This window comes from Parasteatoda tepidariorum, chromosome X2, assembly GCF_043381705.1.
Source record: "Parasteatoda tepidariorum isolate YZ-2023 chromosome X2, CAS_Ptep_4.0, whole genome shotgun sequence".
Lineage (NCBI taxonomy): Eukaryota > Metazoa > Arthropoda > Arachnida > Araneae > Theridiidae > Parasteatoda > Parasteatoda tepidariorum.
The window spans coordinates 36,212,987-36,226,627 of NC_092215.1; the positions used below are offsets into that span (position 1 = coordinate 36,212,987).

Here is a 13,641-nt window from a genome sequence, read left to right on the forward strand (position 1 = left end):
CTTTACTTGTATAAATGAAATTATAATATAAAATTATACTATAAAATATTATACAATATATGGGTGTTATAACAATAGTTTTGCTGAAAGTATACCATTTGTTTTATTTTTTCAGAAAATATATGGGTATTATAACAATTGTTTTACTGAAGGTATACCGTTTGTTTTATTTTTTAACCATTTTACTTTTTAAGGTATATCATTTGTTTTATTATTACCATGCTCAAACAAAACAGTTTAATAACCATACATAAGATGCTATTCAAACTGTTAACTGTGAAAAAAAAAACGTTTATTATCAACTTTCACCTAATACGGTAAAACAACCAGAATTTTATCGCACCAACTAGGCCCACCTAATGAACTCACTTACTTCCTTGAAGCTAGATACATATCACAGCCGAAAGGGCTAATCTGTCAGTCCCATGACTGACAGGACGGGGGTTCGAGTCCCAGAGTTGACACCATGATATTTCCACTGTTCTTTTCAGACACATCAAGAGTTTTAAGTGTCCTACACTCTTCAATTTATGACCCTGGATTATTAGATTACGATAATGTTTTTAACACATAGATGGAAGCACCATAAAGCTGTTTAACTCAAAAAGTCTAGTATTTTAATGCTAGTTTTAAATGGTTAAAAAACAGCGTAGTTTTGTATTCATGTTTTTCAACCATACTATTTGTAAATGGTTTCAAAATCGTATAAGTAAAAATGTTTTTACCTTAAACTTGTCAGTTAATTTGACGAACGACTGCTACCGGTCGTTTTATCATAATTTCTGAATAAAATTTCTAAAAGTGAAAGGTATTTCACTACTTTAATTAGAAAAAAATGCACTTCCTTACTTTATATTTATTTTAAGTTTACTTATTCCATATTACTATATATTTCTGTCTATGAATTATTTATTATATGATATACGAAGAAAAAAAGTTAAAAACCAAACCACTTCAATTTACATTCTTAGACTAAATAAAATTCTGTTTGAAAAACTAATCTAAATTAAAGTTTCGATCAAAAATGATCGACGTTCATCAGCTTAATTACTTCATTAACAGACGAATATAGAATTTCTTTGAGTAATTTAGATAGAAACTCTAGGTTAATTGCTCTTGTTGCATAAATTAAACAAACAGTGCCAAGGACTCTTTTCTTTCATCTCTTATTCATCGAAAACTTCTGAATTTCAGATTAATTAGAATTTGATTGATTTCAAACCGTAAGAATGTTCAAAACTTTTTTTATTATCAGTGGTTCCATTTTTTCTCAAAACCAATCGTAAGGATAACCAGACGCAGATTTCTGTAATAATGACAAGCGTAATGGATTATTTGAATGATTAATTGCACTTTCGACGATTTGCGGTGTATAAAATGCTGATTACTTTAATTTCAATCATTTCAAAGTACTGTCTTGAATACGAAAACATCTTTTCTTTAATTTTCTTACATTTATCGATTTAATAGCAGAAAAAAATTCACCGAAGGAAAATATGTCAAATTTTAGTGTCAAACTTTGTGCGTTTTGGAACAAGAATTTACTCACGCCTAAGCACATTTACATGCACGCAAACACTTGTACCGTCTCACGTGAGTACAGATGCCGCAATAAATACTGAATTTTTTTCCTTTTGTCATGTAAGTTGACAAATAGGATGGTGTGCCATTAAAATGCTTATTCCAAAGAAAGATTTGGGTATTTTTCGTAGCACTTTATTTGAGAGTATAAGGAATTTTTTTTTCTTTACAAAATTTCACTATTGATCGGTACACAGAATTCACTATATAAAGCATAAGTCAAAGACAATTTCGTTTTTATATCTATTATTTCTTGTTTCCTGTTGAACATACTATAACAGTAATAAAATTGATTTTATAATATGTTTATTTTGTTGTATTGTATTGTATCATTATATTGCATTTTATTGTTAAAATTATATTTTATAATATATTGCATTATATTATATTACATAATATTATATTATGTTACATTATATTATATTAGATCATTTTGCATTACGTAAATTGAAAATTAGGATGGTTTGCGATACAAATGCTTAATTAAATTAAAGTTACGGGTATTTTTTTGTCGCACTTTAGTTGAAAGTATTCGAGAACTCTGTGTTTTCTTTTTGAATTATTGATATGGATCAGTATTTAAAATTCACTTCATAAAGTATTTGCCCAGCATTATTGTTTTTTTATCTACTCCTTTTTTCTGGTGAATATATGATAAGATTTTTAAAATATATTACATTATATTATATTGTATTGTATTGCATTGCATTGCATTGCATTGCATTGCATTGCATTGCATTGTATTGTATTGTATTGTATTGTATTGTATTGTATTGTATTGTATTATATTACATATTTCGTTATTTGAAAATTAGAATAGTACTATGTGATTAAATGCTTACTAAAAAAAGGTTATGGATATTTTTCAATTCAATTTAACTAAGATAATTAGAAAAGTTTTTTTAGGAAAAAAATATCATTATGAATCTATACATAGAAATTACTATATAAAAATGAGTCTAAAAATATTGCTCTTATATCTGTTATGATTTTCCTCGTGAATACGTCATTAAGTCTTACATAGAATATAATTACTAAACTGAAGTTAACGTGCTAAACTTCTGTTATATTATTATATTCTAATACATTAAATAACAAAAAGTAGTACGTGTCTTTTATTAATAGAATTTCTTTGCAAAAACTGAATAGTTCTAACTACAATAAAGGCAAAATTATATTTTGGATATTTAAATTTAAAGGTCATCTTTGATGCCCCTTTAACCCCTTGGGGACGGGTGATTCGTAAAAGCATTCGTATAAAATCAGAATCAGGATGTAAATAAATATAAAACGGTAGTTTAAATGTAGGCGTTGCTAATTTGACAGACTTACTTTGCTTTTACTTTATTTATTGTTAGTTTAATCATATATATAATCAATGTTAATTCAAAGCATACCTAAATAGCTTTATTTTGAACAAAGTAATGGTGAAGTAAATAAATCAAACAATTATAACCTCGCCCACAAAAAAACTGATAACGAACTACTTTGGTTACCAGTTTTATTTTTTTACCCTGATAGATACAGTTTTATGCTGGCACGTATTTGTGACAGTCGGCGCGAAAGGGTTAAAGCTAAAGTGCTTACATAAAATAAAATTAAATGTATTTTTGCAGCACTTGATTTGAAAGTATTATCATTATTATTTTTGGACAAAATATCACTATAGATCAATACATAGAATGCATAGATATGAAAATCACTATTTTTATATCTATTCTTATTTTTTCTAATAAATATATAATATTTTCAAAATTCTACTATATTATTGTAATCTATTATAAGATTTGATTAATATAATAGTGTAAAAAACGTAGTACAAATTTTTCAGAATAGATCTTTTTTATTTATTGCAAAAACTGAATCAGAGTTGTTGTGGTTTTTAAAAATCAATCATTAAATTTGATATATTTTTAATTATTTTTAATCTTGGAAATTCGCCTGGTAAAATGACAAAATGCTTTTTTCTCCCTTTTTTTTTTGTTTGGCAAACCTATTAGGAATAGATGCAAAAAATTTTTTCGTACGTTGGCAATAATTAACGGTTTACTTTGTCGCGAAAATACTGCTAATTTTTCATAAAAGCACTTTTTAAATCACAACAATATTTGCGGTCAGTTTGTAATTGGTTAAAAACTTTAATTATTTTGTAGAATCAGAACAATCTGTTTCTTATCTGCTTGCAGCATTTTTAATGTTTAACAAATTACTAAACTATTAGTTACTTAAATTATGGATAGACAAATTTATGGTTAACGAATGCTATTTTTATTTCGTAAGCAAATAATGAGTTAAGTGCCTAAGGTTCAAAAATTATATTCACCTAAGTGAGCATTAAAATGCTTAATGCAAAATTTCTGTTAACTTTTATTTTATACCTGGAGAATCAGACTTTTAAAGTTTTAGGAATCGAAATCTTATAATGGCATAAATTGTCAGGCCTAGAGCAATGAATTTACAGCTCTTACGCATTAGAAATCTTGTAAATAAATAATAAAAATAAAATGTGACTTGTTTTAATGCTTATTTCAAAATTTAATTAAAGACTTAGACTTTCCTCTTTCGTTTTTTCCCACTTCCCTTTAAATTCGAATGATTTAATTTGGCTAATAAGCCAAGTTAGAAGCATTTCAGTCAACATGCCAACTTATTTACTTAATTGAAAGAGACGAGGTGGTAGCCAGACATAAATCAAAACGCGCAATAAGATCTAAGGCTTAATGTTTATTCAAGCCTCTTAATCACAAGAAAAACATAAACTTTGATTTTTCGCCAGTGAAGACCCGCCTGAGGTCATGAGCCAGTTTCAAAACGGTTTTCGTGTTAATTAAAAAGTCAGCTAAACTTTTGGATAGCACAGCTTCATAATTGCTGCACACAACAAGAGAAAGTATAGGCTATATTAGCTGTAAATTAAATTGGTATTGATAAATACAATTCTTTGAAAAGTAAAGAATTTAGTTTGCAAATAATTAAGTATTGTTTAAAAAAACTGGGCATAAACTTCTCAAGCTCTAATTTAATTAGCAAAAAGAATTGTTTTAGTTAAACGATATTTGTTGTAAATAAAATAGCGAATAGTAAAGGAAAACAGTCTGAGAAATAATTTAAGAAAAAAAAAACTAAGTTAAAATTATAAAAAACTGCGTAAAACTGTAACATATATTATAATTTTGAAAAAAATAAATTGTAAGTACATCGAAGGGAATTATTTAATTATCAAAACTATAATTTTGTGCTACACATGTTTCGAATATATTGTTCGGTATTTGTCATTGAATTATCTACTGCGCATTAATACAGCTAAACAATAAGGCTGTTTTCTTTTCAAACTTGTTTTAATGAATTTATTATAACTGATACTATTATAATTAGTATTATTACTATATAGATATATTTCATCTTCATTTATTGTTTGTCTTAGTGTTTAAATTTAAAATGACATTCAAGTGGTAAACTATTAAAATATTTTTAAGAATTATTAATTGGAAAACCTAATTCTAAAATACTTATAAGCAAACGAATTAGTTTTTAGTTTGTGCCACATAGCTCATAAATAGATGATGAAATAAAATGACAAAGAAACTTTTGTAAAACAGTGTTTATTTTTTTAATTGTTTAACTCTAGTGTAAACTAACAGAATCAACATACGTTGTTCAAAGTTAAGTGTTTTATTTCTTTTTCTTAGAAAAGTAGTGCATGTAGAATAAGATATTAAGGAGTTTCGCTTTAAAAATCTTACATAATAACAGCAGAATTGTCAATCGAAATTTACAAGGGTTGTGGTGTCTGAGGAGTACTGAAAATAATGAAATAAAAATCGAAAGAAAATATAATTAGCTAGAGGAAACTTAATTTTGCAACTGTGTTTCTCAAGTGTTACAATGTGATCGCGAAATGTAGTGTCACACGAGGCGTTTTTCAAGGCGTAAATAAAACAGCTAACGCTATAAAAAATCTTTTGAAAACAACATAAAATTTTATGTCTTCCCTATATAGCTTTTGAAACCACTTTTTTAATTTCGTTTCTCTTTCTAAGCACAAAATAAAACAAATCATACATAATTCAAAAGATTTTTTTCTTTAAGTGCAAATGAAAGAGAAAGGCATCACTGGAAATTAAACACTGAGAGAATGTGAGTTTTGAAAAGCAAGCTAGTTTTAATGTTTAGGCTTTGTTTCTTTATTTGTTCTGATTTTCAAAATTATATCCATACTAAATACATAAGAGTAGATTTTTTAATTGCATTTTGGGCAAAAAAAAAGTTTTGGTGAGTACTAAAATATATGAGGTTTCCCAGGCACTAAAAATAGCAGTTTCATTATGCTTATGCTAATGCTGCAAATTTTTTTTTATATATCACACAAGCCAGTCTGAATGTGTGATGATATAAAAAAAATTAAAAGAAAAAAACAAGATCATGAATGAACCGGTTGCATAATTTAATGTACCACTTCTGGCTACGTATCACGTTTCTTCTTCCTTGTAGAAAAGAACCGTATTTGTAAAAAGGCATTACACTGTTAGAATTTTAATTCTAAAATTACAATAAAATAACCGGCAGCAGTCTGTCCATCCGATTAACCATAAAGTTTATGGTTAAGGACATTTTGCAACTTTAACAGTGTCAACCCATTGACGATCGGTTAATTATCAAGAAAATGGTCACAAAAGTGCCTATTTTGCCAAATACACGCATTTGATTAGTGCTGACATCTAGTTTAAAATAAACTAACCATCTACAATTACCTAAAAAATATCCTTGCACTGCCATCTGGTGTGTAAAAGGAGAAATAAAATGTTTTCCGGGCGAAAAAAAAATAATTATTAGTTTTATTCTTATTGGCGTGTTATACTATTGAACACTCCAGCCCGGAAATTTCACGGGAGCAAGAAATAGTGGACGAAACCTCATCCCGTCATTCTCACGGGAGCGAAAAGGAACCGTTACAACTGGTTAACCGTTAAACCGTTTACAACTGGTAAGGTTAGAAAACCGTGACAAGAAAACTATACGGTTGTGTGACCATTTACGGCTGGCACAGTTTCTAACCCATAAAAATGAAACTAAAACGGACATTGGAGCTCTGTGAGGGCTGTGGCATAGAATGATAGTTTCATATTCTAATACTTCTGGGTCATCGGCTGAAGAGTGCTGGGCACTGAAGGAATGGGAGAAATATTGTAGTATCAACGCTGGGATTCGAACCTTTGTCCTGCCGGTCATGAGATTGACAGATTAACTCTCTCAGTTACAGTATGTGCTCAGCTTCGCGGAACAAATTGACTTGATTTTGTGGTCCTAGTTGACGCATATAGAATTCTTGTTAAACCGCGATAGGTAAAAACAGTCTATAAACATTTTCTTTCTCACACTAAACCATTTCAAGGTCATCTTTTTTACGGTTATTTGACTTTTTTTCCTAAAAAGGACTTTAAAAAAAACGTGAAGAGACATTTATGCTTAGAATAATAGTAGTTTAGACTTTATAGTAATGGTAGGTTATGCTGACCGCAAATTTCTTTCTTTTTTCAAGATAAACAACTAGAACGAAAGAATTGAGTTACCAGTCTTTATCTCTCGTAAAAAAATCATGGGAATGTAGATCCTTAATTGGTTACCAAAAAAAAATCCTTTTATTTAAAAGATTAAAAATAAAAGTGTCCAGAGCATTTAAAGATGGATATCTTAAAACGCAAAAATAAGTTTATTTATTTATTGTTATCCTTAATCCTTAATAATTGATGAATGAACCACGTATAAACTTGATTATATTTAATTTAATAAACAATCAGAACTCTGAAGTGAACAAGATACTAAAGCTTATGAAGAGAATACAAAAAAACTCTAAAGCGGATCCAAATAACACAACTTCAATAAATAAATATGCCATTAATCATGTTCTGTTTAATTCCATAAACAGGAATTAAAGAAATTATTTCGCACAGTAAGCGCTAATAGAAATGAGCATAAAATTCCTTTCAAGAGTATTAGTAAGATGGCTGTTAAGAATACTCTTGAAAAGAAATGAAGTGTGCATTTTCGAAGTAATAAGATTTGGTATCATTGATTTGGATATTGGGAAAACATCTCGTGAGGCATTAGTATCTCAAAAAGATAAATTACCTCCGTGGAGGATTATTTTCGAGTTCGAACCACATTTGTGTACTTAAGAAGAGAAATCAGAAAAATATTATTCAGGAATTTTTCTTCATTGATAGTGTAGATTTAAATTTATGAGAGTTCCTAGTATCCGTGGCAGTGGAATTACGCTGATTATTTCGATGAGATTTTTTTTTCTTCAGTCAAAGATTATAATTTTTTGTGCATATTTTTAATTACGTCTTTTTCTTAAATATTTTAGTTTTTAATTTGGAAACTCATATTATTATCTACTTTTATTTATCGCAAATATATTTAAAAAGAGAAATCAGAAAATAGTACTCTGGAATTGTTTTTCGTTGATAATGTGGGTTTCAATTTATCCGAGTTTCAAGTATCCGTGACAATGGAATCATAATGGGGTTTTTTTCAATTAAATTTTCCTCAAATGTCAAAGATCTATGTTTAATTATTTCAAGTTTTGTTCTAAATTATTTTAAATTGAATGAGAAATCAGAAAATTATTCTCCGAAATTTTTGAGCATTGGTAGCATGGATTGCATATTTTTCTTCATTGATAGTGTAGATTTAAATTTATGAGAATTCCTAGTATCCGTGGCAGTGGAATTATGCTGATTATTTCACTTAGATTTTTTTTCGTCAGTCAATGATTATAAATTTTGTGCATATTTTTAATTACGACTTTTTCTTTGATATTTTAGTGTTTAATTTGGAAACTCATATTATTATCTACTTTTATTTATCGCAAATTCCGTACTTAAGTATTATATTAAAGAAGAGAAATTAGAAAATATTACTCTGGAATTGTTTTTCGTTGATAATGTGGGTTTCAATTTATCCGAGTTTCAAGTATCCGTGTCAATGGAATCATGATGGGTTTTTTTTCAGTTAAATTTTCCTCAAATGTCAAAGGTCCATGCTTAATTACTTCTAGTTTTGTTCAAAATTATTTTAAATTTAATGAGAAATCAGAAAATTTTTCTCCGAAAATTTTGAGCATTGGTAGCATAGATTGCAAATTTGGTACTTAATATCGGTATTTAAAAAAAAATATTACTCTAAAATTTTAACTCCTTCACAGATTGGATTTAAATTTATGTTTATTTCAAATGTCAGTGGCAGTGGAATTAAGCTATTTATTTCAAACAATTTTTTTGCACAGTTAAAAATTTTAATTTTTCCTTAAATAATTTTTAATTATATTTTTCTTTATTTCTGAATTAATTTTTAATTTAAATTTCAAATTGCTAACTAATTTTACTTATTATAAATACATCGCATATGCTTAATCAATTAAAATACAATTTCAGAAATGCGTGTTTTATAAAATGTTGTGAAGCAGATTACTTATACTAAACGCCTGTTTTCTAGTATTAACTAACAAACAAAAATATAGGAATTATTCACTTAATAGAAATGTAGAAAAAAATCTATTCAAAAGTATTAGTAAGATGACTATTATGAATTCTCTTGAAAGGTAATGAAATGCATAGTTTCGAAGAAATCAGATTTGGTATCATTGATTTGGGTATTAGGAAAATATCTCGTGAGGCATCAATATCTCAAAAAGATAAATAGCCTCGATGGAGGATAATTTCCTTATTTGAACCACATTTGTGTACTCAAGAGAAATCAGAAAAATATTAATCTGACATTTTTCTTCATTGGTAGTATGGATATAAATTTATGTGAGTTACAATTTTCCGTGGCAGTGGAATTACGTTTATTATTTCAATTACATTTATTGTAATTTTTTATAAAAATTATTTAATTAAATTTTTTAACTTGGTAATTTAATTTTTTAACTTGAATGCTCATAATATTTACCACGTTTTGTTTATGATAAATTCTGTACATGATTATTGTACTTCAAAAGAGAATCAGAAAATATATCTCTGGCATTTTTCTCCACCTTTAGTCTGGATTTAAATTTTTGCGAGTTTTTAGTATTCATGGGAATGGAATTATGCTGAATTTCTTCAAGTGTCAAAGGTTTGCGTTTAATTATAGCAAATTTCTTTCTTAATTGTTGTTCATAAAATCAGAAATCAGAAAATTATTATCTAGAAATTCCGTTCATTCGTAGTGTGAGTTTGAATTTATGTGAGTTTAAAGTATCTGTGGCAGTGGATTCACGCTGGCAGTGGATTCATTTTCTTTTCATTTCGAAGGTTATAATATTTATAAAAAAATTTACTTTCTTCTTTTATATTTTTGGGAAAAGTTATTTTTTTAATTTGAATATTTAAAGTATCATCTAAGTTTATTTATTTCAACTTATGCACTTAATTATTTTACTTAAAAAGAGAAATCAGAAAATAATTATTTTAGAATTTTTCTTCATTGATATTGGAGATTTAAATTTATGCAATTTTCAAGTATCATTGGCAATGAAATTCGCTGAATATTTTAATTATATTTTTTTGCTTTAAACAGTTAAAAATTATTATTTCTATAATTACTTTAAATCTTATTCTTTCTTTATTTCTTGAATATTTACGTTTTCGATTATTTAGTATTATTATACAAAACTGCTAGAATATGGTAAAATAAGCTCTATTTCTGGGATAAGCCGGTAGGCCAAAAATCTAGATAATTTTTACCGAAGCACTTTCGTTATGAGTTTGGTAATATTAACAATAAAATATAGTTTTATGTACAATAAAATTAATTAAATGTGGTAAAAGTTCGGTAATTCAGTTTTGTATTATTTAATATTGTATGGATATTAAGAAATATAATTTTGAATACCATAATTTCTAGTAAACCTTTACCATATGAACTCAAAAATTACGAAATGAATAGTTTGAATTGCGTATATTTTGGTGTTGTTGATCAAAATTATTATTTTTTATCAGAATCATCATTATCATTACCAGAAATGTTTATAATTTTATCAGATTTTTCAGAAAAATATTATTCTGAAATAAGAATACTTTCTTCAGAAGGAGTGTGGATTTTAAATTTTGTCTTTCAACTATCATTGATGATGATAATATAGTACTTAGGTTGCAAGTTCTTTTAAAAACATTAATTTACAACAATTTCGATGGAATTTATAATATAGTATGTTATTAAAATAATGTTATTTGAAATTATAGAAAAATTAGCACGATGGAAATTTTTTAATTAAATAGTAAGGAACAAAGGTAAATCTCAAATGTTTTATTAAAATGAACATTTTTAGGCTCTTCATATATTATAAAGGACGTTTCAAAATAAACAATTACTCTTTAATTTTCAAATTTAACCAGACGGTTAAATCAGAATTCAACTGACAAAACAAAAAATAATTCGAAATTGCATCAATCTGCAAAATAATATCGGTTTTTATCGAATAAGGATAAAATAAGCTGGATTTGCTAAAAGTTAAAGTAAAACTTTGACGTATTAGCCTCTAGCACACTGAAATATAAAAAATTCTTACATTGATGAAATTAAAGAAAAGCAATATTTCATGTGAAATCCAAGAATAACACTAGAATTAAATGAAAGCAAAGTGTAATTGGATGCTAATTATATTGGTAAAATATATTTTAATTGAAAAGAAGCGATTTTTTTAAAAAGCGTTATCAGAACGCAAAGATAAATACAGACAATATTATTTTTTTTAAATAATATGCTAAGAAAATAAATTTTGAGTTTTTTAGTTATAGGCACATTTTTAGACTCTTCATACATTATAAATGGTGTTTCAAAATACGCAATAGCTCTTTATTTTTTAAATATACAGATTCCAGACGCGGAAATCAGAATTCGACTGATAAAACAAATAAAGTTTCTGAAATGCATCCATCTACGAAAAAAAGTATCGTTTTATCTAAAAAGGATAAACTAAACTGGATCTGCGGTAAGTTAAAGTGAAATGTTGACGTATTTGTCTCTGGGACTCTGACCTATTAAAAATTCTCACATTGATGAAACTCAAGAAAAGCAATTTCTCATATAAAATCCAAGAGAAACACTATAATTGAATGAAAGCTCAGTGTAATTGGATGCCAATTACATTAGTAGAATATCTTTTAGTTGAAAAGCAGCGATTTCTTTCGTTCTGATAAAATTGCGTTCATTCCTTACTTTATCTTAAAGTTTCTTCTTAACTTTTCTTATCAGTGCTAGAGTATGGAGTTCTGTAATGCACTTTTTCAATGTTAGGGGGGGGGCATTAATGAAGTTTTCGTTTTTCTGCTCTTTCTATATCTTTCTACTTTGCAGAAAAAAACTGTAGTATTCTCTAAACTAAAGAAAAAGGACAGGTTTTGAAATCCTGATTTTTTTTCTTATTTCTGTTATGGCTGGTTTCGATTTCTCCAAATGGAGTGGTTTATTTCGTGAAACTCTGTAATGTCAACACTTAAGAAAGTTTTTTAAAGTAAAAATTTCATTTGTTTTTGGTCTTGATATGCTTTTTTTTCGAAGTATTAGTTAGGTCCATTTGCTTTGCATATTGCTTTAAAAATCACGTTAAGATTAGCAAGAAATCAATCTGTACAAAAAACATGCTATCTGTTTTTATTTTAGTTTATCTTCAGGTGAAAGTGAAAAAAAAGAAGAGAAAAAACGAAAGTTGTGAAGAGCTGAAAATTATTATCTAGTCTTCTCTTTAGTAACTATATCGTGTAGCAACTATTTCATCACCAAACACAAAAAAATTTAATCATCTAACAAAAAGAAAATATTTTTTTCTTCGCTGAAAAAAAAAACTTTATATGTTTCAGAAAACATAAAGAAACGAACGAAGAAAACCACAAACAAAATCTGGCTTTTATTGTTTTTATGATAACTTAGAACATTGCGTAAATACCATTTATTTAGATAAATAAAATTTTCAGTTTTATATTTTTTACTAAACATGCATAGCTGGAACTACAATTTTGAAAACCAGAATTTTCGGTAAACTGTTACCAAAAGAAAGGAAAAATTACCAAATGAATTGTTTGAATACCGTTTATTCAGGTTTTATTAACCAGAAATATGTTGTTTTTATATCACAAATATAACAAATATATAGTTCGGTGATTTTACCAGAATTTTTTTTCCGTGTAGCAATTATTTTATAACCAAACACAAAAAAAAGTTTCCCTTATCTAACAAAAAGAGAATATTTTTTTTTTCTTTGTGAGAAAAAACTACGCACGTTTCAGAAAACAAAAAGAAACAAAAAACTAAAATCTGAAATTTTGCATACACAAACAAAATCAGGCTCTTATTGTTTTCATAGATAACAGCATCATAATACCTGCCTACTTAGGTTAAGAGAAATCCACGGCTACGTACATTATACCTGAGATTTGCTCTGCGGTTTTGCATTACAAAATGCATTTTCGAGTACAAACAAGATTCTGTATTGTTTTCAGTATCTCAGTTTATATTCCCTTCAATAAAAGAACTGAAAGTAAAAGAATACGAACGAAAAGAAATCAACAGACGTGGAAAAAGTGAACGATTTTAAAAGCGCGCTTTTCGAAACTATCATTTCTTCGCTTCTCTCCTAATACAATTTCCTTAGAACAATAACTCAAAAAGATTAAATTCTTCTCGAAATATAAAAGCAGAGGAAATAGAAGCAGAAATAAGCGAAAACAAGAAAACGAAAAAGGAAACTATAGTTCCCGTTTTCCGTTTGCAGGTCTAACTGAATCGCACAAAATCGGAAAAAATCGGAAATGAATTCCGCATTTTAAACTTTTATTTTTTTCATGCTTTTTGCAAAGCTATCGGTTTTTTAAGATTTATTTCATATCAAGTTGCCACGTTAGATAAATAACAAAGCTGTATTATCTTCATCGATTGTTTCATTAAGTTTTATCATTTGGCGAAAACTGAGCAAAAGAAACTGAGACAAAATCTTCTAATACCTTTGTTTGACTAGGACACAATTTCGTTTTTTTTTTTTAATTCTTCTTAAATGATCAGTTTTAATTAAAATCTTTA

The 13,641-nt window shown here is 27.4% G+C and overlaps 1 protein-coding gene across 3 annotated transcripts in view; it reads right to left on the bottom strand.

The window, feature by feature from the left end:
• Positions 1 to 13,641, bottom strand: part of LOC107447483 (leucine-rich repeat-containing protein 24-like) — a 475,982-nt gene that overhangs the window by 101,093 nt on the left and 361,248 nt on the right. The gene's annotated exons all lie outside the window — the stretch shown is intronic.